At 42.0% G+C, this 26725-nt stretch overlaps 2 protein-coding genes across 7 annotated transcripts in view; both read right to left on the bottom strand.

Moving 5' to 3' along the window:
* The window catches only part of BCL9 (BCL9 transcription coactivator), a 95709-nt gene extending 69567 nt beyond the window's left edge, over window positions 1–26142 (bottom strand). For all 6 annotated transcript variants that reach the window (XM_060413643.1, XM_060413645.1, XM_042253381.1 and 3 more), the window contains exon 1: window positions 25953–26142. The gene's annotated coding sequence lies outside the window, so the exon portion shown is untranslated. The remainder of the gene's footprint in view (window positions 1–25952) is intronic.
* Window positions 1–26142, bottom strand: part of LOC132659521 (uncharacterized) — an 80541-nt gene extending 54399 nt beyond the window's left edge. The window contains exon 1 of the mRNA XM_060413653.1: window positions 25953–26142. The gene's annotated coding sequence lies outside the window, so the exon portion shown is untranslated. The remainder of the gene's footprint in view (window positions 1–25952) is intronic.
* Window positions 26143–26725: the final 583 nt, after the last annotated feature.

Below are 26725 nucleotides of genomic sequence, written 5' to 3'. Positions count from 1 at the left end.
TCCCTGGCAATCCAGTGGTTAAGACTGAACTTCTAATGCAGGAAGTACAGATTCAGTCCCTGGTCGGGTAACTAAGATCCCACATGCCACTTGGCATGGATAAAAATAAATAAATAAGATTAGGAAGTTGGAATAGATGATGGCCAAGGCGATGGCACCCCACTCCAGTACTCTTGCCTGGAAAATCCCAAGGACAGAGGAGCCTGGTAGGTCGCGAAGAGTCGGACACGACTGAGCGACTTCCCTTTCACTTTCCACTTTCATGCACTGGAGAAGGAAATGGCAACCCACTCCAGTGTTCTTGCCTGGAGAATCCCAGAGACGGGGGAGCCTGGTGGGCTGCCGTCTATGGGGTCACATAGAGTCGGACACAACTGAAGTGACTTAGCAGCAGCAGCAGCAAGGTAGGCAAAAAGAATCCCCAGTTTTGCAGTGGAGGAAACTGAGACTCAGAAGTATAAATCCCTTGAACCACGTCAGATCTGAAGTTCAAATTCAGTCTGAGTGACTCCAAAGCCTAGGCGTGCTGTGCAGTGAAGTGAGGAGTGGGGCAGTAGAGTTTGTGGGAGGGTGAGAAGGCAGTGGGAATCTTTCTTTTCCTTTGAACGCAGATATGACTTCTGGAAACATACAGGAGCTGTAGAACAGAATCCCAGTTGTGCCACTCAATAAGCATGTAATCTCAGACTAATAACTTTGTCAGCAATAAAAAGCTGCTGAGAATGCTGTGTCATAGAATTTGTTCTGTCAAGTACAATCTGCAAAATGCTTGGCACACAGTGGGACTTAATTTTTCCTCTTTTTTTTTTCTCACAAGAGACACACTACTAACTCTTGATTCTGTCTGAGTTGGACGATCTTAGGTGGTGGATTACTGAGTTCCTTGCTTTTTCCTTTCTTTTTTTTTTTCAATTCAGAATTGCATTTTATTTTATTTATTTATTTATTTATTTTTTAAATTTTAATTTTTACTTTATTTTACTTTACAATACTGTATTGGTTTTGCCATACATTGACATGAATCTACCACGGGTGTACATGCATTCCCAAACATGAACCCCCCCTCCCACCTCCCTCCCCATAACATCTCTCTGGGTCATCCTCGTACACCAGCCCCAAGCATGCTGTATCCTGCATCGGACATAGACTGGCGATTCGATTCTTACATGATAGTATACATGTTTCAATGCCATTCTCCCAAATCATCCCACCCTCTCCCTCTGAGTCCAAAAGTCTGCTATACACATCTGTGTCTTTTTTGCTGTCTTGCATACAGGGTCATCATTGCCATCTTTCTAAATTCCATATATATGTGTTAGTATACTGTATTGGTGTTTTTCTTTCTGGCTTACTTCACTCTATATAGTCGGCTCCAGTTTCATCCATCTCATCAGAACTGATTCAAATGTATTCTTTTTAACGGCTGAGTAATACTCCATTGTGTATATGTACCACAGCTTTCTTATCCATTCATCTGCTGATGGACATCTAGGTTGTTTCCATGTCCTGGCTATTATAAACAGTGCTGCAACAATCTTAGGTGGATTACTGAGTTCCTTGCTTTCTCCTTGCTCTCTTCTTATTATATTGTATTGTATTGTTTAACCTGTAACCACTTCTACAATGAAGTTAGACAAGAGGTTGGATTGGAGGTTGTACTGTCTGTTAAAGGAACTGGAGAAATGAAGTCAGAAGTGATTGATTTAAATTACTGCTTCATTTACTGTTTGACCCTGGGCAAGCATCCGGGTCTCAATTTGCTCATCTGTAAAATGAGATAATATTACTTGTCTTCTACATCACAGGGTTTTGGTGAGGACCAAATTATGGTCATGAAAGAACTTTAGAGAGCATAAAGTCATACATAATTGTGTGTGTGTGAGTGACTCTGTGGGCAACTCTAAAATAGGGATTTCAAAATTATGTCTGACAAAGTAGCATTTCTGCTAAAGTCTACCAAGTAGAGAGTCTCTGGAGGACAGAAGACACTCACTTAGATAATGGAGGTTAAGTCGGAGATTGTAGGTTTAAGATTAGTTATTGAGGCAGAAACACTAAAGTGATGCCTTTGCTCAAAAAGGCCTAGGAGTTGTAATACATCTCTTGACTTTTCATCTCCTGGAAGACAGATGTCAAACCTGGCCTTCTCCTGAGCTCTAATCCCATATATCCAAGTATTTGTTGCCTGTCTCTACCTGAATGTGAAAGTGAAAAAATTTAAGTGTTAGCCACTCATTTGTGTCCCACCAGGCTCCTCTGTCCATGGAATTCTCCAGGCAACAATACTGGAGTGGGTTGCCATTCCCTTTTCCAGGGAATCTGCCCGACCCAGGGATTGAACCTGGATCTCCTGCACTGCTGGCAGATTCTCTACCATCTGAGCCACGTAAATGTGACACCTGAATAAAAAGCCAACATTCTCCAAAGAGAATTAATTAATCCATTCAGCAACTACTTATGAAGTACCTCATTATGTGCTAGGCTTGATTCTAATAACTGGGATATAGTTATGATATAGATACGGTCTTAGAGCTGAGTTTTGTTAGAGGGGAACAGATCCAACATAAACAAATAAGATCATTTCAGATTATGGTAGGTGCTATAAAGAAAAAAGCAGGATGATGTGAGAAAGAGTGGCTGTGGGTGATGGGTATGGTAACTAATTAGTTAGGAAAGTCATCTCTGAGGAGATAACGTTGAAGCTGAGAGCTGACTGACAAGAAAGGTGAGTTAGGTGAGAGTAGAGTGTTCTGGGCACAGGGTACAGCAATGCAAAGGCCCTGAGGCAGGAATAAAGTTGGTGCATTTAAGGGACTGAAAGGTGACCAGTGTGGCTAAAGCTGAAGCATTGGGGAGAGTGCCAAGAGATAAGGTTAGAGTAAATCATAAGGGCCAGATCATGGAGCACTTACACAAGTCCATGGTAAGGAGTTTGGATTTCATTCTAAATGCAGTGGAAGGCCATTTGGATATTAAGCAGGGGGCAATAAGATCTGATTTTGCCTTTTAAAAAGATTATTTCTAATCCTGCCATCCCCTCTCGCAAATACACAAATGTTAAGTACATAAGTGCACACATCCAGTTTCTCTTAAGAGCATCATCATTTTGCCAGTTATCTGTCATGGGTGAGTCTCTCCCCACCCCCACTTAAGCTGCTGCCAAATCCTATCAACTTGGCCTCTCTGAAGTTCTCAGCCTCTCTGTTTCTGAAGTTACTGCTCCACTGCATTCCCATTGCCGTCACCCTAACCCAAGTTCTCACCACTTCTCACCGGAACTACGCTAGTATTCATAGCTTTCTAACTGGTCTTTCAGACTCTTGACTGACTCGTCCACACCACAGACCATCGCCAAATAAATCTTCCAAAAGTAAAATCTGCTTATGTCGCTGTTTTCGCTCAAGAATTTTCAATGGCTCTCCACTGCCCAAGAAACTCAATTACAATTCTCTAACCCAAGGTTTAAGATCCTCCACCATGTCTCCTGAGCTGCTGTCTCTCCCTGCTTACCTACATCCGACCTATGCTTTGGTCAAATGGTCTACTTACTCTTCTCAGCACATGGCTTGCTTTCACTCGTGCCATTTCCTGGGTCTGAATTGATGCCTTCTCCAGTTATATGTAAGATGCCTTCTACTGTCCAATCCCTGGAGTCAAATGATACCATCTTCCTGAGGCTTTCTCTGCTCTTTCTAACTAGATGTGAACCTCCCACGGGATTTGGTCTGACTCTTTTTAAAGCATTTATTAACTTGTTCTCTGTATCACAGTTATCTGTGTACATGTCTTACTCCTCTACTAAATTAATAGCTCCTTAAGGATGATGACTGAACCTTATTCATTTTTTTTTAATTTTTATGCTTGTTAGTCCCTAGCAGAGAACATAGTGTACAGGAAAGAAAGTCAAAGTGTCAGTTGCTCAGTCATGTCTGACTCTTTGCGACCCCAAGGACTGAAGCTCGCCAGGCTCCTCTGTCCATAGGATTCTCCAGGCAAGAATACTGGAGTGGGATGAGGACCTTGATAAATATTAGTTGAATGAACAAATGAACAAACAGAGCACTAGACTTAAAATTCATCTTTAGGTCATGCAGTTCAATAAGACCATTTTAGAAAATTATGAATAATCATGAGAGGGAATAAGAAGGGCCTAGCCCTTTAATCTTCACATGGCACTTAAGGACTCCTGGGAAACACAAATAAGCATGGAAATAGGTTTCCATTGTTTTACATGGAATGGATGTGAGGAAAAAGTCACTTGGGAGTTGCTGAAAATCATACACTGTGTTAACAGTGCCTTAGGACACAGATTTCATGTCTGTGGCTCCCACTACCCACAGTCCTTCAATCCCCAAGGTAGGTTTATGGGAAATAATGTCGAACCATTTCCCTTCGCAATTAATTTTGAGTTGAGTAGCTCCTTTTTAGAAAAAAAGATAAAAGTTTCAGCTAATTCCCTAATTCTTCACTGTACTGTATTAGCATTCCAGAAAGACTGAATTAGTGTGTTGGGGTTTACCTCAATCAATTGTGTGGGTGAGTTCATTTATCCTCAGCAACTTTGCTTTGGAAGAAAGGTACTGAGTGAACTTTCTCACAGAGCAAAGCCTCCTATTTATGTAGAAAACAGGCACAAATTTGTTTGGGAAGCAACAAGGTGACCTTTCCTCATTCCCTATATTTTGCTTCATGCACAGGCCTTGACTCTGTTTATGAAGGAGGATAACTGGATGTCCCCAGTGTTATTTAAATTAGACATATTGTTAGTATATTGCTTAGTTGTAAACCATCTATTATTACTGGAGGAGGAAATGGCAGCCTGCTCCAGTCTTCTTTTCTAGAGAATTCCATGGACAGAGGAGCCTGGCAGGCTATTCAGCCCATGGGGTCGCAGAGTCAGACACAACTGACTTGTGTTATCATTATTATTAATTGTGTTTAAGAATCAAGATGCTCCTATGGGGCTTCCCTGGTGGCTCAGTGATAAAGAATTCACCTGTCAGTACAGAAGATACGGGTTTGATTCCTGGTCCAGGAATATTCCACATGCTGCGGAGCAACTAAGCCGGTGCATCACAACTATTGAAATGTGTGCTCTAGAACCCCGAGGCCGCAACTACTGAAGCCGGCGCACCCTAGGGCCCATGTTCCCCAACAAAAGAAGTCACTGCAATGAGAAGCCCTAGCATCGCAACTAGAGAGTAGTCTCAGCTCGCTACAGCTGGAGAAATGCAGCAACAAAGACCCAGCACAGCCAAAATAAAGAAAATTATTTAAAAAGGATTTGAGATCATTTATGTATAAAAAAGGATGCTCCCATGAACTACAATGCCCTGTTTTCATGACTATTTTATGGTTTAAAAGACTCCTCCCAGAGGGTTTAAGGAATCCTCCAAAGGCCAGTCCCTTAGCGAGAGAGCAGCGTGGCAGTCAACATCTCAGCATATGACTCACCTCCCCCTGGACTGGCAGCCCCTTATGTATCTCATTCATGCTCACCCGCCTGGGATTGAGCAGTAGGGCTGGTTCTCTGCATCTTCCCTAAGTCATTTGTGCTGTGTTCTTTCTCTTTATTTTTTAACTTTACAGTTGTAATTTATTTTGAAATATGAAGTCATCACAGCATGTGCTGAGGGACGGAGAGAAAGTAAGCCTTTCTAACTCTGGCGACTTTATTACCAAGAGTTTAGGTAACTGGCTTTTACCAGCTTCTTAACATTTCTGTTTCCTCTAAGTCCAAATACTGCTCAATAGCCCCTTACTGTTCAGGAAAGAATCTTCTTTTTCAAACACTGTTTTTGTGCCTGTTTCTAAAAGAAGTCAACGGAAAGGAAAGGGTGTGAGAACTTCCCATCCTTAGAGAGAAGAGAGCTATCCAGTCTCTTGCCTGCGGTTCTCTGGGAAGGAGGAACAGAGGGCACTTCTTTTATGACATCTGGCTCCTTGAGGTCAGAAATGCTCTCCTGTAGTTCAGGAAAATGAGGTAGAGATACTATTTCTGAATTTCAGCAAAAAAAAGATTTGCGATGGGTAGGTCCACAGTAGAAGAGAAGGAATGTGAAACCACGTGTTGCAAATCCTGGTTCTGCTTCTAACAAACACTCCTGGGTGAGCTCCTTCACCTGCCTGAAGCTCAGTTTATCTAACGGTAAAACAGGGACTGTCTAGTCAAGGCTATGGTTTTTCCAGTAGTCATGTATGGATGTGAGAGTTGGACTATAAAGAAAGCTGAGCACTGAAGAATTGATGGTTTTGAACTGTGGTGTTGGAGAAGACTCTTGAGAGTCCCTTGGACTGCAAGGAGATCCAACCAGTCCATCTTAAAGGAAATCAATACTGAATATTCATTGGAAGGACTGATGCTGAAGCTGAAATTCCAATACTTTGGCCACCTGATGTGAAGAACTGACTCATTTGAAAAGACCCTGATGCTGGGAAAGATTGAAGGCAGGAAAAGAAGGGGACAACAGAGGATGAGATGGTTGGATGGCATCACCGACTCAATGGACATGAGTTTGAGTAAACTACAGGAGTTGGTGATGGACAGGGGAATCCTGGTGTGCTGCAGTCCATGGGGTTGCAAAGAGTCAGACACAATTGAGCAAGTGAACTGAACTGAAAACAGGGACAGTCATATCTTGTTATGGACATTTTGCCTGGGTAAAATGAGGTGGCATGTGTAAAGCCCCTGATATTCTTATAAACAAGATAGGGAAATGCAGGGCATAGAAGGATAGGACAGAAGAATATGGTGGACTGGTAACTGAACAACTAAAAGATTTTCTATGACCTCCCAGCCAGCTCTGTCTTTGTCCCTACCCAGCTCAATTTGTGCTGCAATGCTTTTATTAATGCTCTGAAAAACCTTTTTTTTTTTTTTTTAAATCTCACTTGTGGATGTTACAAAATTGGGGGAGATCAGTATCAAATGCCAAAAAAAAAAAAATTTTCAAGAAAACAAAGCAAACACATGTCCAAAGTAAAAAATCCTTAATCAATTCTAATGAAACAAATTTTAAAGTTCAGATGGCCTACATAGCAGTAGGTGTTAAGAAAAGGGCGGGGAAGGGGGAGGGGTGGAGAGAGAAGGAAGGAGAAGTCTGTACTTCTGCGATGAGGTTCTGCACACATCAAATGTACTCCCAGCTTGTGCCAGGAGATGTGCTGTGCTGTGCTTAGTCTCTCTGTCGTGTCAGATGCTATGCGACCCCATGGACTGTAGCCCACCAGGCTCCTCTGTCCATGGGGATTCTCCAGGCAAGAATACTGGAGTGGGTTGCCATGTCCTCCTCCAGGGGAATCTTCCCAACCCAGGGATTGAACCTAGGTCCCCCACATTGCAGGCAGATTCGGGAGGTGAGAGATCTCTATCCCATATGAAACAAAAGGACTGAGTATGCCTGTTCAGTCGTGTCCAGCTCTTTGTAACCCCATGGATTGCAGCCTACCAGTCTCTCCTGTCCATGAGATTCTCCAGGCAAGAATACTGGAGTGGGTTGCATGCCTTTCTCCAGGGGATCTTCCCGATTCAAGGATTGAACCAGTGTCTCCTGCAACTCCTGGGTTGGCAGGCAGATTCTTTTACCACTGAGCCACCTGGGAAACCCTTCTGAATGCCTCTTTTTTCAAAAGAATACAGACAACAGAATAGCAGCCAGAGAGACTTCTATACCATGTCCTGTAAGGAAGTCAGAAGGTTCACCTTGGAGAAGACAAATTTTGGAGAGGCCCTCATACTTGTTCTCAAATATGGGAAGGGCCATGTGGTGCCAAGACAGTAAGGCCAACTCTAGACTCTCCACACACAGAACCGAACCAGTGAAGAGATGAAAGCAAAGCTCACAAAAGGTGCACCGAGCTGCCCAAGTGGCCCTGCCCTGCTGGTGCTTCTCATAGGCCACAGGGCTCCCTGGGGGAGTGTTATCATCAGCGTTCAACCACCAGACATAGACTGAACCAGAGGAACTCAAATTGTCCTTTCACTCGTAGAAATCCATGGCTCTTACTGACTCTAGTGTCACTCAGTTTTCCCCTGAGGAAAGGTTTTGGGGAGACAAGTTCAGAGGTGAGTGCTTTTAGTAGAATACACTGTTTTTATTATTTATTTTCTAAAATCTCTGAATCCTGGGCAAGCACTGGTTTCCATCAGCAGCACAGAACTATATAACTATGAAAAGGGCATAGAACTATGGAACTATGAAAAGGGCAGTGGATTTGGAGACAGATCAATTTGGGTTCAACTCCAGTTCTAACACTTACCTGCTACTTGACTTTAGGTAAATGATTCTCTGAGCCTGTTTCTTCATCTGGCAATATGAATGCTTAATGTAAGGGTCATTGGGAGGATTAAATGAGATACTATATCTCACTGATTCTCTAAGATGCATATTTATCACGTCTTAATAGCTCTGTAATCAAGATATATTTTAACATTGATGGTGTGCTATGGTTAATTGGGAGTTTTTGTTTTTTTCTTTCATAGTGGCACATAAAGTAATGTTGATCTTAAAAAAATCAATTGCAACTTATATTCAAAGGAATATGCTGCTGCTGCTACTGCTAAGTCGCTTCAGTCGTGTCTGACTCTGTGCGACCCGATAGATGGCAGCCCACCAGGCTCCCCCATCCCTGGGATTCTCCAGGCAAGAACACTGAAGTTCCATTTCCTTCTCCAATGCATGAAAGTGAAAAGGGAAAGTGAGGTTACTCAGTCGTGTCAGACTCTTAGCGACCCCATGGACTGCAGCCTACCTGGCTCCTCCGCCCATGGGATTTTCCAGGCAAGAGTACTAGAGTGGGGTGCCATTGCCTTCTCCAGGAATACGCTAAGCTATGTTAAATACTTAGCATAATAACTGGCACACAATGAATGCTCAATACAGTGTTAATTCCATTCTTACTTTTCTAGATAACTGCTTCATAACCTCTTGAAGAATAGGGAAGTCCTCAAGAATTAATTATTGGAATTGGTCAACAGGTACACAATATGGAAAATTAATGAAAAGATTCACACCAGATCCTATGGAGTGTCATTTCTACTGTATACATACACACACACTATATATATATGTTTACTTATTTGTGTATATATATATACACATATATGTATATGTGTATATACACACATATATATAATAAGCAAATATATATGTGCGTATATATATACACAAATAGGTAAATATTTATATAGTGTGGATATATATATATATGTATATGTATTTTCCAGTAGTCCTGTATAGATGTGAGAGTTGGACCATAAAGAAAGCTGAGTGCTAAAGAATTGATGCTTTTGAACTGTGGTGTTGGAGAAGACTCTTGAGAGTCCTTTGGACTGCAAGAAGATCAAACCAGTCAATCCTAAAAGAAATCAGACCTGAATATTCATTGGAAGGACTGATGCTGAACCTCCAATACTCTGGCCACCTGATGTGAAGAACTGACTCACTGGAAAAGACCCTGATGGTGGGGAAGATCGAAGGCGGGAGAAGAAGGGGACAACAGAGGATGAGATGGTTGGATGGCATCACCAACACAATGGATATGAGTTTGAGCAAGCTCCAGGAGTTGGTGATGGACAGGGAATGCTGGCGTGCTGCAGTCCATGGGGTTGCAAAGAGTCGACACGAATGAGCGACTGAACAGAACCGATACTTTTTCTCATCCCATTTACTCATCATAGAAACTTTCTGTACTTTTCCAACTATGCTTGCTCTGTTAATTTTGTTTCAAACATTTTTTCAGCACAAGGCTAAATGTTTTTGCCCACAGTATCTTCTTGTTGTTCAGTCGCTAAGTCATATTCAACTTTGCGACTCCATGGATTGGAGCAGGCCATACTCCCCTGTCCTTCACTATCTCCTGGAGTTCGCTTAAACTCTTATCTATTGAATTGGTGATGCCATCTAACCATCTCATCCTCTGCTGCCCCTTTCTCCTTTTGTCTTCAATCCTTCCCAGCATCAAGGTCTTTTCCAATGAGTCGGCTCTCCATCAGGTGGCCAAAGTATTGGTGCTTCAGCATCAGTGTTTCCGATGAATATTCAGGGTTGATTTCCTTTATCTTAGGAAAGAGGATATCCCTGCCCTCACCAACATTCTACCTGCATCTCCTAAATCTGCCATCAAGTTTAATATCCTTCAGATCTGACTTCTTTCCTCTTCTGATGCTCAATTCAAGATGATTTAGTTTGTCACAAGAAGCATATCATAAACTCAACATTGCAAGGATATGTCAGTCAGGGAAATTTTTTCTTGACCCAGCTGGTCCTGAAAGTAATCATCAGAGAGGCTTTTCACAGTCAAATACTGTGGTCATAAGTGTGGATTTTTCCTCATGTAAGAATATTATCTGATCATTTATAAGATGTTATCAAGTGTACTGTCTCACTATTATTATGTGCTAGTGAGTTACCCAGGTTAATTACATATCATACAAAATTCACTTCTTTGTATTTGCCTTCCATTCAACTTCTAATGGTATATATCATCTTATCCTACAGCAATATTAGGAATGTTTTTGCTAACTCTTTCTCTCTAACCCAACTTCTACACAGAGGATGGTGCTTAAGACCCTCACCAGAAGAAGCGCAGCAACAAAGTTGAGTTTTGCTTTTGTTGGTGTAATCAGTTAGCTAGTTTATCAGTGTTAACTGAGGGTCCACTATACACCCACTGGGCTTCCCAGGTGGTACAGTGATAAAGAATCCGCCTGCCAATACTAGAGATTTGGGTTCAATTCCCGGGTCGGGAAGATCTCCTGGAGTAGGAAATGGCAATTCACTCCAGTATTCTTGCTTGGAAAATTCCATGGACAGAGGAGCTGGTGGGCTACAGCCCATGGTGTCGCAAAGAGTTGGACATGACCGAGCACATACACACACCTATCACTGTACTGGGTTTTGGGACTAACCAAAAAGATAAAAGCTAAAGTTTCGAGGTATTCATCTTCCAGGCCAGACATGGAACAGAAGCCATACTGAGTCAGGGGTCTCTTAAGTGGCCAGCACTTGACTGAGACTCATCTGTGGTCTCCATTCCCTCTGCAAATGTAAAGACCAGGCCCATGGCATGCTGCCTGATCACAGCCAAGAGTGGCTACTCCAGGAGGCCTGACCCCTGCTTGCTCCCACCAGTGGAGAAAACTACTTATGCTAGTTCTTCCTATCATAATTCCACAATTTAATTAAAGTTACTTAAAAATAATGAAATATGAGCGCACAAGAGAAAATTGTTTCTATGAGATCTATCAAGAAGTTGAAAGTTTGGGAAAGGCACATTAAAGGTGAGTTACTAAAAAATGCATTGTCTACTTAGGTTGTGGGCATTGTTGCTCTTTAGCCGCTCAGGCATGTCTGACTCTTTGCGACCCCATGGACTGTAGCCTGCCAGGCCCCTCTGTCCATGGGATTCTCCAGGTAAGAATAATGGAGTGGGTTGCCATGTCCTCCTCCAAGGGATCTTCCCAACCCAGGGATTGAACTCTCGTTCCCTGCATTGGCAGGCAGGTTCTTTACCACTGAACTACCAGGGAAGAGCCATCATTAAATCTGGAAAAATCTGATTGTCTCACAGAATGTCTTTAAGATCCAGCTCCACTTTAAAGAAACTGAGACAAAATGACTGTGAAAGCCTTGGAGGTGTGGCTTAAATGAGAAATAGGATGAGGAGTGCTACTGGGAGGCCCTAAACTCAAAAGACAGGCCTTGGCCCTACATCAAAAGCTTGAGGGATGTTTTAAGTGGAAATAAAGGCTTAAGAGATGATTCCATCACTTTGTATGATTCTTGCTTTAACTAACTTGTTCAGCTAAGTCACCAACTATTCACTGAACAGGGTAAAAGGGTTTCTACTGTTGTTAACATAATAACCTGTTAAGAGCTACAAGACAGGGGTGTGAAGGCAGACAAGATGACTTCTGGTAATGAATCCTGAACTGTGTGCCAAAGGATAGAGGAGGAGTTCCCAGGGAAATAAGGAAACACCATCCCAGAAAAGGGATCAATATTGTCACATGAGACAATTTTCTAGACTTTTAAAATCAACCCAGAAGCAAGAGAGCATAGGTTTGACTCTCTATTCTGCTGTTACTATGTGTCCCTAAGCAAGGTGTCTGTGCCTTAGCATCTGCACTCTGGAAGGTGAGGATAATTGCAGTATGAGCCTTATAGGGCTATTAAGAAAATCACAGGAGATGACCCTTAAATAATCTTGCATTAATAAAAAACATATGCAAAGTTACCTTCAGGTTTTCTGGAAGCAAGGAAGTAGGCATGCTGCAGATGGTTCTGGAGATGAAGGAAATGTTGCATACTTCTTCTAAAACCTCCTACCATGAGCACAAGCGATAACAGACTGAAGAGAAGGGAAGACTGGTGTGAGCCCCCCTTCTCCTCCCTGGTATTGGGAGCCATGTCTGCTCTCGAGATGGCAAACCAAGTGGGACAGCACTCTTGACAACCAGCTCTCAAATTCTTACATGACCACTCACCAACCACTTCCAGTGAACGTATGTAGTTTTCCCAACAAAACTATAATTTTACAGATCCCTCACTTTGCAGATGACGGAACTGGGTCTCATAGAAGTTAAGCATATCACTCAAGGTTGTATGGATGATAAACAGAAATGACACCTTATTCCAAATTCTGTGTGTTTCCCAACATCCCACACTGTCTTTCTCATGAGCCATTTAGTTCACAAACCCTGGGCTGCTATGTCTTGTATTTATTCATCTGTTAAAACTTTCCATAGGACTGGATCCTACAACTAATATCTGAAATGAGGGTTGGAGATTATCAGGGATTTCAATTATCCTGCCTATCTCTGACCTCCATTACCAGGGATAATCAGAAGCTAGCTCTAGCAATTTTGTGGAACTTTCATTAATTTTAAATAAATTTATACAATGTCATTTCCCCCCCTTTATCCAAATTAAAATATCCTTGTCATTTCAGTTTCTCATTACAGGCAAATCCCTTGTATGTCTTGGAGACAGTCTGTTGTTTTTCTCTGGATCCTTTATATTTCTGCTTTGTTTTCTCGGAAATGAAAGGACTCAATGCCGAATTCTGATTTTAAGGTGAAGTCATAGCATCAATGTATATCATTAAAATGTTTTATTGTAATTACAGAAATAGTCAATGCCAAATTATGTGCACTATATTATCTTCTGCATCATTCTTTATCCCATTCTCAAAGTTAATACAGCCTATTATATTTCATTCATTCTTCTGACTGCTGCTACACAGCGAGCAGATGTCCCCATTGAGCAATCCACAATGAATCTGAGATCTTTTTCCTGAGCACTTACAAGTAGAGTAATTCAGAGCCCATCAGTGAGTATGAGCTGTTTCAATTGTTCCTTCCAGTATACATTAGCTTGTACTTGTCTACATAAAATTTCAAGGAATCATAGATATTAGAGATGGAAAAGACCAGTTAGTTTACCAAGCCTGCCCACTCAGCCAGCAAAAGCAAGTAAAGAAAATAACCCTATCAGTCCATGCTATGTTAATGATGCTTATTAATAATAATTATAATTACTATTTATATTACATGGTTTCTTTCATCCTAAAATCAGTAAGATGATGCTTTCTTTTTTTCTTTTTTTAAAGCAACATTTCTTTTCCAAAAGGGAAAAGAACAGGGGTTCAGACATCAAGGTTACCACACCCAAAACCAGTCCAATAAAACCAAGAATACAATTAAGTTCAGTTCAATAAACATCTCTGGGCATCAACCACCTGTAAAGCAGGGACCCTGTTGGGTATTTTGAAGGACACACAGATGACTAGAACTCAAGGCCCTGCCCTCTTGTTTATTACCTATCAAGGGATTTGTGATAGCAAACACATATAGATATTATGACCATTCCAAGAAAAGAACACAATAACATGGATACCATAGAGTTGGAGAGATTTCTTGCTAGAAAGTGAGAAAGACTTTGTCATAAGGTGACATTTGAGCCAGATCTTGAGAAAAAAAAAAAAGGATGAATATTAAGACAGAGCTTGGGAAAAGGGGACTTGAGCAAAAACCCAAAATAAATCAAATCTTTTTAGCTGGGTTTCTGTTGCTGCTGCTAAGTCGCTTAAGTCGTGTCTGACTCTGTGTGACCCCATGGTCGGCAGCCCACCAGGCTCCTCCGTCCATAGGATTCTCCAGGCAAGAACACTGGAGTGGGTTGCCATTTCCTTCTCCAATGCATGAAAGTGAAAGTGAAAGTGAAGCTCAGTCGTGTCTGAGTCTTCCCGACCCCATGGACTGCAGCCCACCAGGCTCCTCCGTCCATAGGATTCTCCAGGCAAGAGTACTGGAGTGCACTGCCATTGCCTTCTCTGAGCTGGGTTTCTACCTCACAGTATAAACACAAGTATGGACGTTCTCAGTACAAGTGGATAAGGTCCATAAGTGGAAGACGTCTTGGCCTTTGTAAACAGGATTAAGATGTGGAAACTCCATCTAATTAACAACCTGAAAGGACATTTGGAAACAGACTACCAATCACAAATAAATTTATGGAAAACAACACAAAAACGTTTTCAATTAGAACTGTCTCCAAAAAAATTTCAGAAAGCCTGATAATGTATGTAAGGAAAACTGGGAATTCCCAGCTACAGAAAACAATCTCTAATCGAAGTGTAGATGGCTAAATGACCTATGCGCTCATACCTAGTTAATACCACTCAATATAGCTGAGAACAGCTACTGGTGTACCATTTGGCCATTGGAGGGATTTGCAGGCTCTTGCTGGATGGCTGGACAACTACAGATCCCCAACTGAGGATGCACAGAATAGAGGATTCCACATTCTGATCCCTTCAATAAAAATATACATAATTGTAGACCAGAAAAATACCAACATACCTCTATGATTTTTTCCTTTAATTTTAAAAATCATTTTTAATTGAAGTACAGTTGATTTACAATGTCGTGTCAATTTCTGCTACACAGCAAACTGATCCAGGTATATACATACATATGTTCTTTTTTATATTCTTTCCCATTTTGATTTACCACAGGATATTGAATCTAGTTTCCTGTGCTATACAATAGGACCTTGTTGTTTATTCTCTATGATTAATCAGAGTAGATGTTTCTCTACTTTTAGTCAAAGAATTTACTCTTTGAAATCCTATAATCTAGCCATATATTACCACAGCAGTTATCTTCTTTATACCATCCTTTATGAAATCCTTGCTGTGAAGAAAAAGGAAACTATAGAAGGCAGTACTTCCATATTTGTCCCCTCAAAAACCATTGCAAATGCCATCTCCATCACGAAGACTTCCCAAGTTCCTTCCACCAACATACCCTTCACCACCAAATTAATGTTCTCTCTTGACTCCACAGTTCTTTCATCTATTGCCCTCTGCTTTATCACTGGTTGGGTGAGTATCAATCTCCAGCCACCAGAATGAAAGCACCTTAAAGGCAGGGAGCCAGCCTTCCTCATCTTGCATTTCCACAGTGCCAAGCCTATTTTTCATTGCCTGACACACAATAGACATTTCCAGCACATGTTTGTTAAATCATTTCAGCAAGTCTGCGAGAACTTATTTTAACATATTTCAATTATTTAAAAAAAATTTTCCCTTTGTACTCTTTCCAAAGTTTGCCCTTGCAATCCAGTCATGGCACTCAGATTCAGGTGGAACACAAGTGTGTGTACGGCTACCGCTATTCTTCATCAGCGTGCAGCTCTGGTAGTGAACTACAGAACTACTGCCCTAACCAAGACCTTGGTCTTGACTCAGCCATACTCTCATTCGTCGATTCTGCGACTTTGGAAAACTTCAGTCAGACTGGCCTAGGCTCAGACAGACTTACACCCAAGCTCTGGTTATCACTTACTAGAGATATGATTTGGGGCAAGTTGAACTTGCCAACCAACTTCCCAACTCTAGACTTCAGTTTCCTCAACTAGGAGATGAAGACATGAACAGTATCTATCTTGGTTCAAATATGACAACACAAGACAGGGTTTAGCTCGTGCTTTCCTCACAGCAAATACCAATTAAATATTATTAGTGTATTCTCACTCATAAAGTAGAAATAACACATGAACTATATAATACTGTACTTGTACCTCAATAAAAGAAAAGTAGAAATAATACAAGTCCTGTGGGATTATCCCAAGGAATAAATGACATGACAAGGAAACTTTGGCTCAGAACATTGTTTAGTCAATTCCTTCCTTGCTTTGTGCTGGAATCATTGCTACAATTGACTGAGCACCTAAGACATTCTAAGTAATGTGTACCAGTCACTTTAAATATATTATGCCATCTGATTTAATTCATACAATAAGCTATTGAAATAATAATCATTAACCTATTTTACAGATGAATAAATTGAGTTTGAGAGAGAATAAATAACTAGCCCAAGGTCACATCACTAATTCATGACAGATGGTTCCAGAAGCTAAAGTTAAGAGGGATCAAGTACAGAACAGAGAAGAGGGATAAAATACAGGAAGAAAGGATAGGCAGAAACTCCCTAAAAAGCTTAGTATTCCTATTTATCCTCACTCTGGGCCTCAATTCCAGGATTATGCTTGTTTTTTAAACTAGCCTCTGGGATTCATGTCAATATAGTCTCACTTTCACTATTTATCTACCTTCATTCTTTAACAAATGTATGAAATGATGCCGCTCATCTGAGAACTAACTCTAATACACTTCCCTCTCCCAATTTCTTTCCTGGTTATAAAGTTGCTATTTGTTCCCATGGTCTTCTTATCTCAGTTATACTAATCATCCTCCATGAAACATTTTAATTTTTAATAATCTGGTTATCCTTAATTTCTCAGACTTCCCTAATGGACTCATAATAGATATGTCAAGTACATTTGTTGTGAGCTATACGGAAGGGAAGATGGCCCTTCCATAGTTCCTACTAAAAGGCAATCCAGTTTTATACTGACTGACAAGCCGTCTGTTCCTACCCACCACCCTCTGCCACAGCATCCTGGACTAAAGGTGCACTTCTGTTCCGTGGGCAACTCCAATCATAGACTGGTTAGAGTCCTATAAGACAGGGCAATGAAAGGCTCAGTTGGATTCTTTCTTGGGAATCTAAATTAGGGAATTCTGAGCGAATGAAGCAATTCACAGGGAACACTACAAATGAAAGAATATAAGGACAGAAGCCTTGGGGAAGAAGTCATGAAGGAAGTAAGGGAGAGAAGGTGTAGGGTTCTCCACATAGGGGGTCCTTGGCAAGTTAAAGTAGCAACAGTTAGGTGTAAACAAAAGCTATGAGATTGAGTGATTATTCAGAATAACGTTAGAAGACCAAACCAGCAGGCAGCAAAAGCAGCTCAAGGAAGGCAACAGAAGGAGCCTAAGGAAAGCAAACACACCCTGAGAGGACAGGACTGATGGAAGACAGAAGGTGGTGCCTAGAGTTTCTTCAGTAGCTCAGAGATTTCCAGTTCTAATTCCAGGTTCCATCTGTGAGCATCCTCACAATGAAAATCCCTTTTCTCGAGGAAACTTCAGTGGTCCAGTTCTTTGCAACCAGAATGCCTTTGTTAGAGGGTTCAGGACTTAAAACCCTTTCTAGAAGAGAAAAGTTAGATTGTACTATTTCCCTTCTTTGTTTCAGATGGGTCACAACTGCAGTTTCCTGGAAGACAGTCATTTACCTCACTATCCTCTGATTGTCCTGACTTCCCCAAATCTCTCTTTATTTTCCATGTACTGAGGTAGAATAAACTTCTCTTCAGCCACCACTATCAAGACAAACTTCACCAACTCATTTGTCATAAGGGAGTCTTTGACATAAGGGCTTCCCAGGTGGCTCAGTGGGCGAAGAATCCATCTGCAATGCAGGAGACGCAGGTTCGATCCCTGGGTTGGGAAGATCCCCTGGAGAAGGGCAGGACATCCCACTCTAGTATTCTTGCCTGGAGAATCGCATGGACAGAGGAGACTGTCGGGCTACAGTCCATGGGGTCGCAAAGAGTAGGACACGACTGAAGTGACTGAGCACGCATTCTCTGACATAAAAAATAAACTCTTAAGTAAGGGAAGCACAAGGTTCAAGAGTGGGAAACATGGCAAAAAAGCTTTAGGGGAGAAAAACTGGACACAAGAAATAGGAACGTTCAAGGGTAAAAAAATATTTCATTATGAATATGTAATTTACCTGCAAACGAGAAGAGTGACTACCCTAATATAAGAAACTTCCTGTTTTTTAAACTTGGTACATAAGATTATATAATCTAAGCCTGCCATTCTTTCTGTATACAGTAAAAACGTTTATCCATTCAACAACATTTATGGAACATCTGCTGTTTCACCCTAAGCTAGGCATTAGGGGTACAAAAACCAAAGACAGCCCCAGTCCCTGATGGGACCACAGCCCAGAGTAGAAGCCAGATCATTCCAGTGCAGTGTGATGAGGGCCACATAAGTACACGACCAGCCCAGGGGCAGAGGTAGGGTGCTTTGTTCCTTGGACACTAAGGAACTTTCCGGAAGAAATGGCCAGGATGATCTTGAAGGAGCAGCGGGAGTTGGCTTGGAAAAGACAAGGCAGAAGACCTGGGAACTGGCACAAGAACTAAAATTCTGCCTTCTTTAGAGTACGGTTGTCTTAAACAGCCCAGTGTATCATGGATTTCGATATAATAATTCACCACTCCAGGCATCCTCAGGGTAAGTGTGTCCTGCACCTGCATTCAAAAAGTCCCTTGTCCACAGACCCTCCGCAAAGATTTCCTCCTCAAACATGTACTAACTACACAAGCCCCAAGCATAATAGACAGTCCAACAGATCTAGTGTTAGGCAAGATAAAGTTACCCCAAGATTCACAAGTTTCTCTTCTGAGCAAATAAAGGCTTGGCTTCTTTCAACGGTCATTACATTATTGTTAATTTTGAATTTGTGAATTTATTTTTCAAGAAAAAGAGTGATTCTGGCTTTCATGGAAATCAGTAAAGTTCTCCAAACCTTTAGATTAGAGGCATTTTGAATCTTCAAGTGAATATCATAAAAACACTTTTGATAATCATTTATATTATTAAAAATTAGTTGACAACAATAATACGTGGAATATTATTTTCCATAATAGTTTAACATTCACCAATAACCAAACATTTCACGTATATCTACAGAGTATATTCTTATATTCTAAAAAGCAAGCCATTATACTATTCTACAAACCTATTTCTGTTTTTCCATCTTTAAAGTCAATAATGCCTTTCTCCTATATATCTACTTCTAAGGATTGATGTGTAAGATTAAGCAAAATACCCAAAATTAGAAAATTTAAGCAACCAAGAATGAAAGAACAATATAAGTGGAAAAAAATCATTATATGTTGTTTTCAAAATTCTCTTCTCCAGATAGAAAGTAATTATATCTCTACACTATTTTTTTTTTTTTTTTCAGATAGAAAACAAGACCAATTCAAAGAGAGTCAGTGATTTACTAACTGTCAAAGCAGCCTTGAACTGGTCACTCTTGCAACAAGCCAAGATGATATTTCTAAAACATGGCAGAAGAACTTACTCTGGGATTCTAAAAATTGCATTAAAAGCTGCTATGTGAAATTTTCCAATTATATCTTTCCAAACCTTTAACCAATTTCAAAAGAACAGTGCACAGAATTACTCATAGAAAACATGATTAATAAAAACGTCATTTACTCTCGTTTTTTGTCCCACTCTTGGGTGCATTTTAGAAGCAATTTATTACTCACATTCTAAACATATCATATATATATATATATACACATATATATATGCACACATAAATTTATTTATTTATTTGTCATCACATCAGCAAGTCTTCAGCAATATCCGTCAGGAGTTGCATATCATAAAGATCATCAACAGTCCTGTCATCCCCAAAAACATAACATTAAACACACAGCGTGTATCATAAACACTATAATTGCTTAAATTGGTCCCTTGCATCCTCAAAACAACATGTAAACACAATGCAAAAAGGAATTGCACAATTTCTATGAAAAAGCATGAGAATAGTGAAGCTAAGAGATGTACCAAGTGTCCGGCCATTTTAAATTCATACTTATTATACAGAAAGATGTATTCAAAATGCATGTCTTTTGAAAATGCTTCTTAAGTCTCCTTCCACATGTGTCTGCATGCTGACTGGCAAATTCTCTTGAAATTCATAAGTTAAAATCCTACTTTTCCTTATTGTGCTTTCCACTTCAAAATGTCAACACAGTTTGGATGTACAGGAACAAATCTCATACACCCACAAAATTCACATTTCCCCTTTTGGTAACCATAATTCTTGAATTGGGCCTTGTGTAAGGTGACTGAAAGACCAGACTCATGGAAGATCCTATTCATAGAGTCAGAAATACTGAATAACAGAACTGGAATGGAATTTAGAGAGGATTTAGTCCAATCCCTTAATTCTACAGGGGTTTTCCAGGTGGCACTAATGGTAAAGAATCCACCTGCCAATTCAGGAGACCTGAGACGTGGGTTTGATCCCTGGGTCAGGAAGTTCCCCTGGAGGATAGCATGGCAACCCACTCCAGTATTCTTGTCTGGAGAATCCCATGGACAGAGAAGCTTGGCAGGCTATATACAGTCCATGTGGTGGCAGAGTCAGACATGACTGAAGTGACTTAGCAAAGCACAGCACTTCATTCTATAAGACGTCCAGGGAAATAGACTGGCAAAACCAACACCAGAAACTGGTCCAATGTACTTAGCAAAAAAAAAACAACGTAATTATTAAATTGTGTGCTTAGTCACTCAGTTGTGTCCAACTCTTTACGACCCCATGGACTGCATGCAGCCTGCCAAGCTCCTCTGTCCATGGGGATTCTCCAGGCAAGCGTACTGGAGTGGGTTGCCATGCCCTCCTCCAGGGGATCTTCCCAACCCAGGGATCGAACCCAGGTCTCCTGCATTGCAGGTGGATTCTTTACCATGTGAGCCACCAGGGAATCCCAATTATTAAATTAGAATTGGAGAATTCCTCTCTTTTGATCAACATTCTAAATCTTAGTCTTTAAAAAAGGGGCCAAAACTAAGGTAGTCAGGAACTTCCCTGCTGGTCCAGTGGTTAAAAATCTGTCTTTCAATGCAGGGGATGTGGATTCAATCCCTGGTTGGGGAACTAAGATCCCACTTACTATGGGGAAACTGAGCCTCTGTGCCTCAACAAGAGAGCCCTCACGATACAACCAAGACTCGACACAGCCAAAAATAAAATAAATATATTTTAAAAACTAAGGCAGCTATCTTAATGCCCTCTCAACACAGTACCTTTGACCTGAATAGCATGGTGATTGCCTCACTTCTTTGCTTCTCAACTCTTGAAGAGATTTAGTCTAATCGGGAGATTTAATCAGATGGCCATCTTGCCCCTTATTTTCTTGTGCGTCTTTAGGTGAGTCACATAACCTTACTCAAATAAACAGAAGGACAACAACAGTACTTAACTAAACAATATTATTAATACAAGAGAAGTCTGGGACTTCCCTGGTGGTCTAGTGATTAAGACACCATTGCTTGCACTGCAGCAGGCACAGGTTCGACCCCTGGTGGGGAACTAAGATACCAAATGCCACATGGTGCGGTCAAAAACAGAAAAAAAAAATTATAATAGAGGACTAAGCAGATATCATTTTAAACTGCATCAAAATGTCAAGACTTAAAAGAAATGTAGAAAATTTCCATTTTACATCTTATATGTATGTCTCTTGGGGGTTGGGAGGACACAAAATTCCCTTCAATAAAACTACATGCAAAAGCAGTATTTGTATCTAAGGCGTTTGAGGAATGTCTTGTATGTTGTATTGGTTTTGCCTTCAGCAGGACTTCCCTGGTGGCTCAGATGGTAAAGCGTCTGTCTACAATGAGGGAGACCTGGGTTGGATCCCTGGGTTGGGAAGATTCCCTGGAGAAGGAAACGGCAACCCACTCCAGTACTCTTGCCTAGAAAATCCCATGGATGGAGGAGCCTGGTGCAGGCTACTGTCCATGGGGTCGCCAAGAGTTGGATACGACTGAGCGACTTCACTTTCTTTTCTTTCAGCAGGACTAAAGGCTCTAGCACTTTTATTTATGCAAGTATCCACCCATTGTACCTTTTTAAAATGTCATCACAATCTTTGTGCTTATTTGTCTAGAGGTAAGGATGACCAGGATCACTGTTGTCTGGCTCCCTAGCTCTGTTAAATGTTTTCCCCAACCAGATTCTTGTTTTATTCACTGTTTAACTCCCCACTCAGATTACTCCTCTCTTTGGATTACCCTTCCAAAGCAACTCAGACTGCCTCCCCCAGAGACAGCTCCCCAGCGAGTAACACAGAGTTGGGGGGGAGTGTCTCAGAAGTGATCAAAGACTTGCAAATGAAGTCATACAGCTCACAGAAGGCAATGGCCACAGGTGCCAAATGCAGACAACTACCCAAGCTCCGGAAAGGGTAGCTGCTACAACCACCCTCACTGCCTAGCAACAATGGGTACATAGAAATGCCTCTTTTCACGTGACTTGACCACACAACCTGTGTGGGTTCCCAGAGGATAGGCACCAAACCTATGATTTATGTGTGGGTGGGCATATCTGTCTTCCTTTTAAACTACTAAATTAATCTAAATAAGGATGGATTGACAACATTGAAGACTTCACACCTGTGAGTACCAGAAAAAGACACAATGTAGAAAACGGTGGTATAAGCGTTAACACAAATCTGCCTCCAAGGAAATGACTGGCATTTCACCAAAATATTCTCCCCAAACAAGACCATAAACGTTGGGGTTGAGGGAATTCTCCTACCTTTGACTTCATAAAACCAGTGAGATTTTAGCAAATCAACCAAAAGTGGACCCACTGAAGAGGCTTTAATCCCGCCCCCCCCCCCGCCCCCGCCCTTTTTAGATATGTGTGCTTGTTGGTAGGAATGGGAAAAGCCATTTTGTACACAAATGTCTTTGGAATTCTAAGATGACAGTGATAATGGTGATGTGTCCTGCAGCTAAGTGTTTAGTATCAACTGGAAGAACTATAGAACAAGTGCAATGAGACAAGGAAGAGTCTCCCTAAACACGTGCCCCCTCCAATGTCTATTTGGTTTAACCGCGCACAGAGGCTATAGCTAATGTGAATCACCCAGATAATGACTGTTAAATAGGCTGGCTCACAATGAGTATGAAGTTATTTAATAGTATATGTGTAAAGGGTTAGCAGACATATTTGTGACTCTTTTGTATTGTGTGGAGGGTGGAGGGAAAGAGAAAGAGGGAATTTTCTGCTGTCTTTACAAACACTGGACTCTATGTGAGTGGAAATGCTACCAGGGAATGGAAGTTGGCCAGGGGTAATAACCTAGCCACAAAGCCAAAAAGACAGTTTATGTCTAATTACAAACTTCAGGTCAATGACTTATACAACTTTATGCCCTGCATAACAGCATCTGCAAGCCGTTCAATGTATATTATCAATATTATAATTACTACTTTGTGTGGTTCATGTTGATTACACCAATAAGACTGCAAGTTTTTTGAGAGAAGTGTAGCTGCATCTGCCCTGTTCTTTCCCACATCCTCAGTTCTCAGCAAGATGCTCAGCACATAGCAAGTGCCCCTGAATATTAGTTGAATAAACAAATGAATACATGTATGAATTCATGCAAATTCATGTTGTGACGCATATTTGCCACGTCTGTGCCATGAGCAGGGCTGAGTGTGCTGCTACAACTCAGTACAGCAGGCAAAACTCCAAAAGGTGCCCATCTTCGGCTGGCTCAATACTGGGACAGACAGAATCAAATGTGGAGGCCAGGGAAGGATGGTTGGCATAACAACTGACCTGCAGGGCACTCTGAACCCCAGGGTATGGTCCAGATGCAACTACACTTGCTTTGAGCCCCTTCAGATCATTGATGATCTTCTCTGGGCTTTTGTGTCCTCATTTAAAACTTCAGGAATAATCTTTCTTTTCCCTTGCAGTTCTGAAATTCTAACCTTTTAGGAAGATTTCTGGACCCTGAAATCTTGCCAAAGACAAACCATGGTAAGACCTTCTGCTTACAAAGTTGAAAACAATTTCTAAAATATGAAGTTCAGTTCTAGTTCAATGAAATGCTCTGGGGCGGGGGGTGACTTCTTGCCAGATCCAAGCCAGTTAATACCTTCTCTTCATCCTTTTCCACACCCAGAAGTCAGGCTCTCTAGGCCTCAATGGGAAGAACATAAATATTCTCAACCAGAGCTGGTGCTTTGCTTCAATCTCTAGCTATCACAGGGAGTCGGTCCGATAAACATTTGCAGTTAGAATGGAAGGAAGCACAGCCTCTCAGACTTTTACAGAATTTTTTTTTTTTTATGGACAAGTAGGAGAGTCACAGAAAACACAGAATTAGGTAAGAAAGAGAAATTCCCCCAGAGAATTGAGAGAGAGAAACAACTGAGAGCCTTGAAACAATCACTGTATAAGAACAGAAGAAAGGAAACCCACAATTTGAGAAAATAAGCAGACATATTTTTTCCTTAAAATTTTTTAAAATTAATATTAGCCACTGATTTTAGTCCTCTAGTCCCATCTCTCAAGATGTCACTTTAAAAAGCAAAGGTTTTATCCACAAAACCACCAGTGAGTAAACAACCTTCATATTCTTACCCTCACACACACACAGTAAGATATTTACTTTCTGATAAACAGCATTTGTAAATAAATCTCATTTAATCTCTAGAAGCCACAATAAAAATCTGTAACCTCCAAGGCAGAGTTTACAGATGTGTCTGCATGCCCTGCCAGAGCCAGAAAACACAAGGTTTTGAAAAAACTCCTATAAAGGGAGACACATTTTCTCTCTCGAGCATCTTACACTGACCTTCTTCTTCTTCTTTTTTAAAATATGTACCAGGGAGGAGAAAAGGGGAAAACCCAACCCCTCCTACCCCATTCTCTGTACAAATCGGCCAATAAATCTAAGGAAAAGACACAAGAGAAAAGGACAGAAGCCAACAGGTGGAAAAAGGCTTTTTGTTTCCTTAGAAATGCTCAGACACTTGATCTGTGTTCCCGGTCTATTTGTCTCAGGGTGTCTTAATGACGGTTTTATTATCATGATGATGACGATCAAGAACAATGATAACACTTCTACTTTGTGATGCCACAGCATTGCTAGCTCGAAGATTTCTCAACGCGTTTGAGACAGAAGGGTATCTATTCCGTTTTTACCGGATCCCAGAGAGGCGGGCAGCATCCCCAGGCGGCTCTCTGGATTTTACAGCTGGGGAAACTGAGGCACGGGGCCGCCCACAACTCCTTCACGGTCTCTACACCAGAGAGATCCCTGAGACGGGAAAAGTTTCTGGATCGTCTTGCGACAGAGTTCTCTCAGCCTCCCTCCTTGCCTGCCATGCCTCTCTTCCTCCCGGAGAGTATGGGCTCGGGTGGTAAGGATGGGGGTACCTCCCCTTCACTACGAGGCACGCCAGGGCAGGGTGTGGGAAGTCCACACACACGCACACGCACACAGGCACACTCGCACACACACAAAGCTCCGTGTAATCTCTGCAGGCACTCGGCGGAGCCCCCGCTGGCCCCTGCTCAGCCTGAGAATGCACAGCGCAAGCTTGCAAGGAGGCCCTCCTTGGGCTCCTGGTTGGGGCTGCTCTGAACGAGGGCTCTGCCCTTCTCTGCCTCTCTTTCAGGCTGCTCTCTCTCTCTTTCCCCGCTTCACGCCCTCCAATCTCACACCCTCCTCCCATTCCTCTCCATCCACCCCTTCTCCCCCAACAACCCAGAGGCGCAGATCGTGTTACTGGGGTTCCCTAGAAAGAGGGGGCCATCCCCAGCCCGGAGCGCCTGCAAAGACTTCCAGGGGCAAGGCTAGAGCTCCAATCGCAGGCTCCCAGCGCTCCTCCTGAGCAGCGCAGGAATGAGACCCCCACTTCCAGGCACGGGCGAACCAGCCTGCCACAGAAGAAGGAATTGTTAGGGCTCTTACCTTTTTTATGAGGAGAAATTCTGGAGAATCATTTCAGAAACTGAGGGGGGAAAGTGAATGAAGACAAAAAAGACCCTTTTCCTGCAATCCCTGGCCTCCTGGTATCAAGACACTAGGACAACATCAAAGCAACTTAGGGGGAACACTTTAGGGGCCTATTGTCTGCTCTGGTCTGATCTGTTTTTCTTCTGACTCCCCCTCTTGCTGCGGTGACACTTGGTACGGCCCAGGCATTCATGCCAAGTAGCTTTCACACATGGAAGCTTGTCTCAAGCAATTGCTGACAAGCCACAAACAAGACATTCTCCCTCCCTTCTCAGTGCCCCCCCCACTCCTTCCCCCTCCACCTTTTCCTCCCCCCTCCTTGCCTCCCCTCCTCCTTTCTTCTGAATGCAAACTAAAACTCTCCAGTGACAGGCAGGCTCGCAGGCTTGGCCTAGCTGCGCAGGCAAACACACACACACACACACACACACACACACACACACACACGCGTGCGCGCGCGTTCTCTCTCTCACGCAAGCAGCTCAGCTAGTTGCTGCTGCACTGGTGGAGTTAAGAGACAGGAAAAAGCCTAGGCTGAGTTGGGGGCAGGGAGAGAAAGAGAGGGAGACGGAGAGCCGCCTCCTGTGTCCTGGTAAAATGGCAGAAGAGAGGTGAGCCCCCTGCAAAAACAGCAGTGGCCACACACGTGTGCACACAGACACACACTGGGAGGCAGTCTGAGCTCCAGAAACAGTGAAATCAATGACTCCACAAAGGAAAAAGCCCCG

This window comes from Ovis aries, chromosome 1 (genome assembly GCF_016772045.2).
Source record: "Ovis aries strain OAR_USU_Benz2616 breed Rambouillet chromosome 1, ARS-UI_Ramb_v3.0, whole genome shotgun sequence".
Classification (NCBI taxonomy): Eukaryota; Metazoa; Chordata; class Mammalia; order Artiodactyla; family Bovidae; genus Ovis; species Ovis aries.
This window is presented reverse-complemented; position numbering and strand designations above follow the sequence as displayed.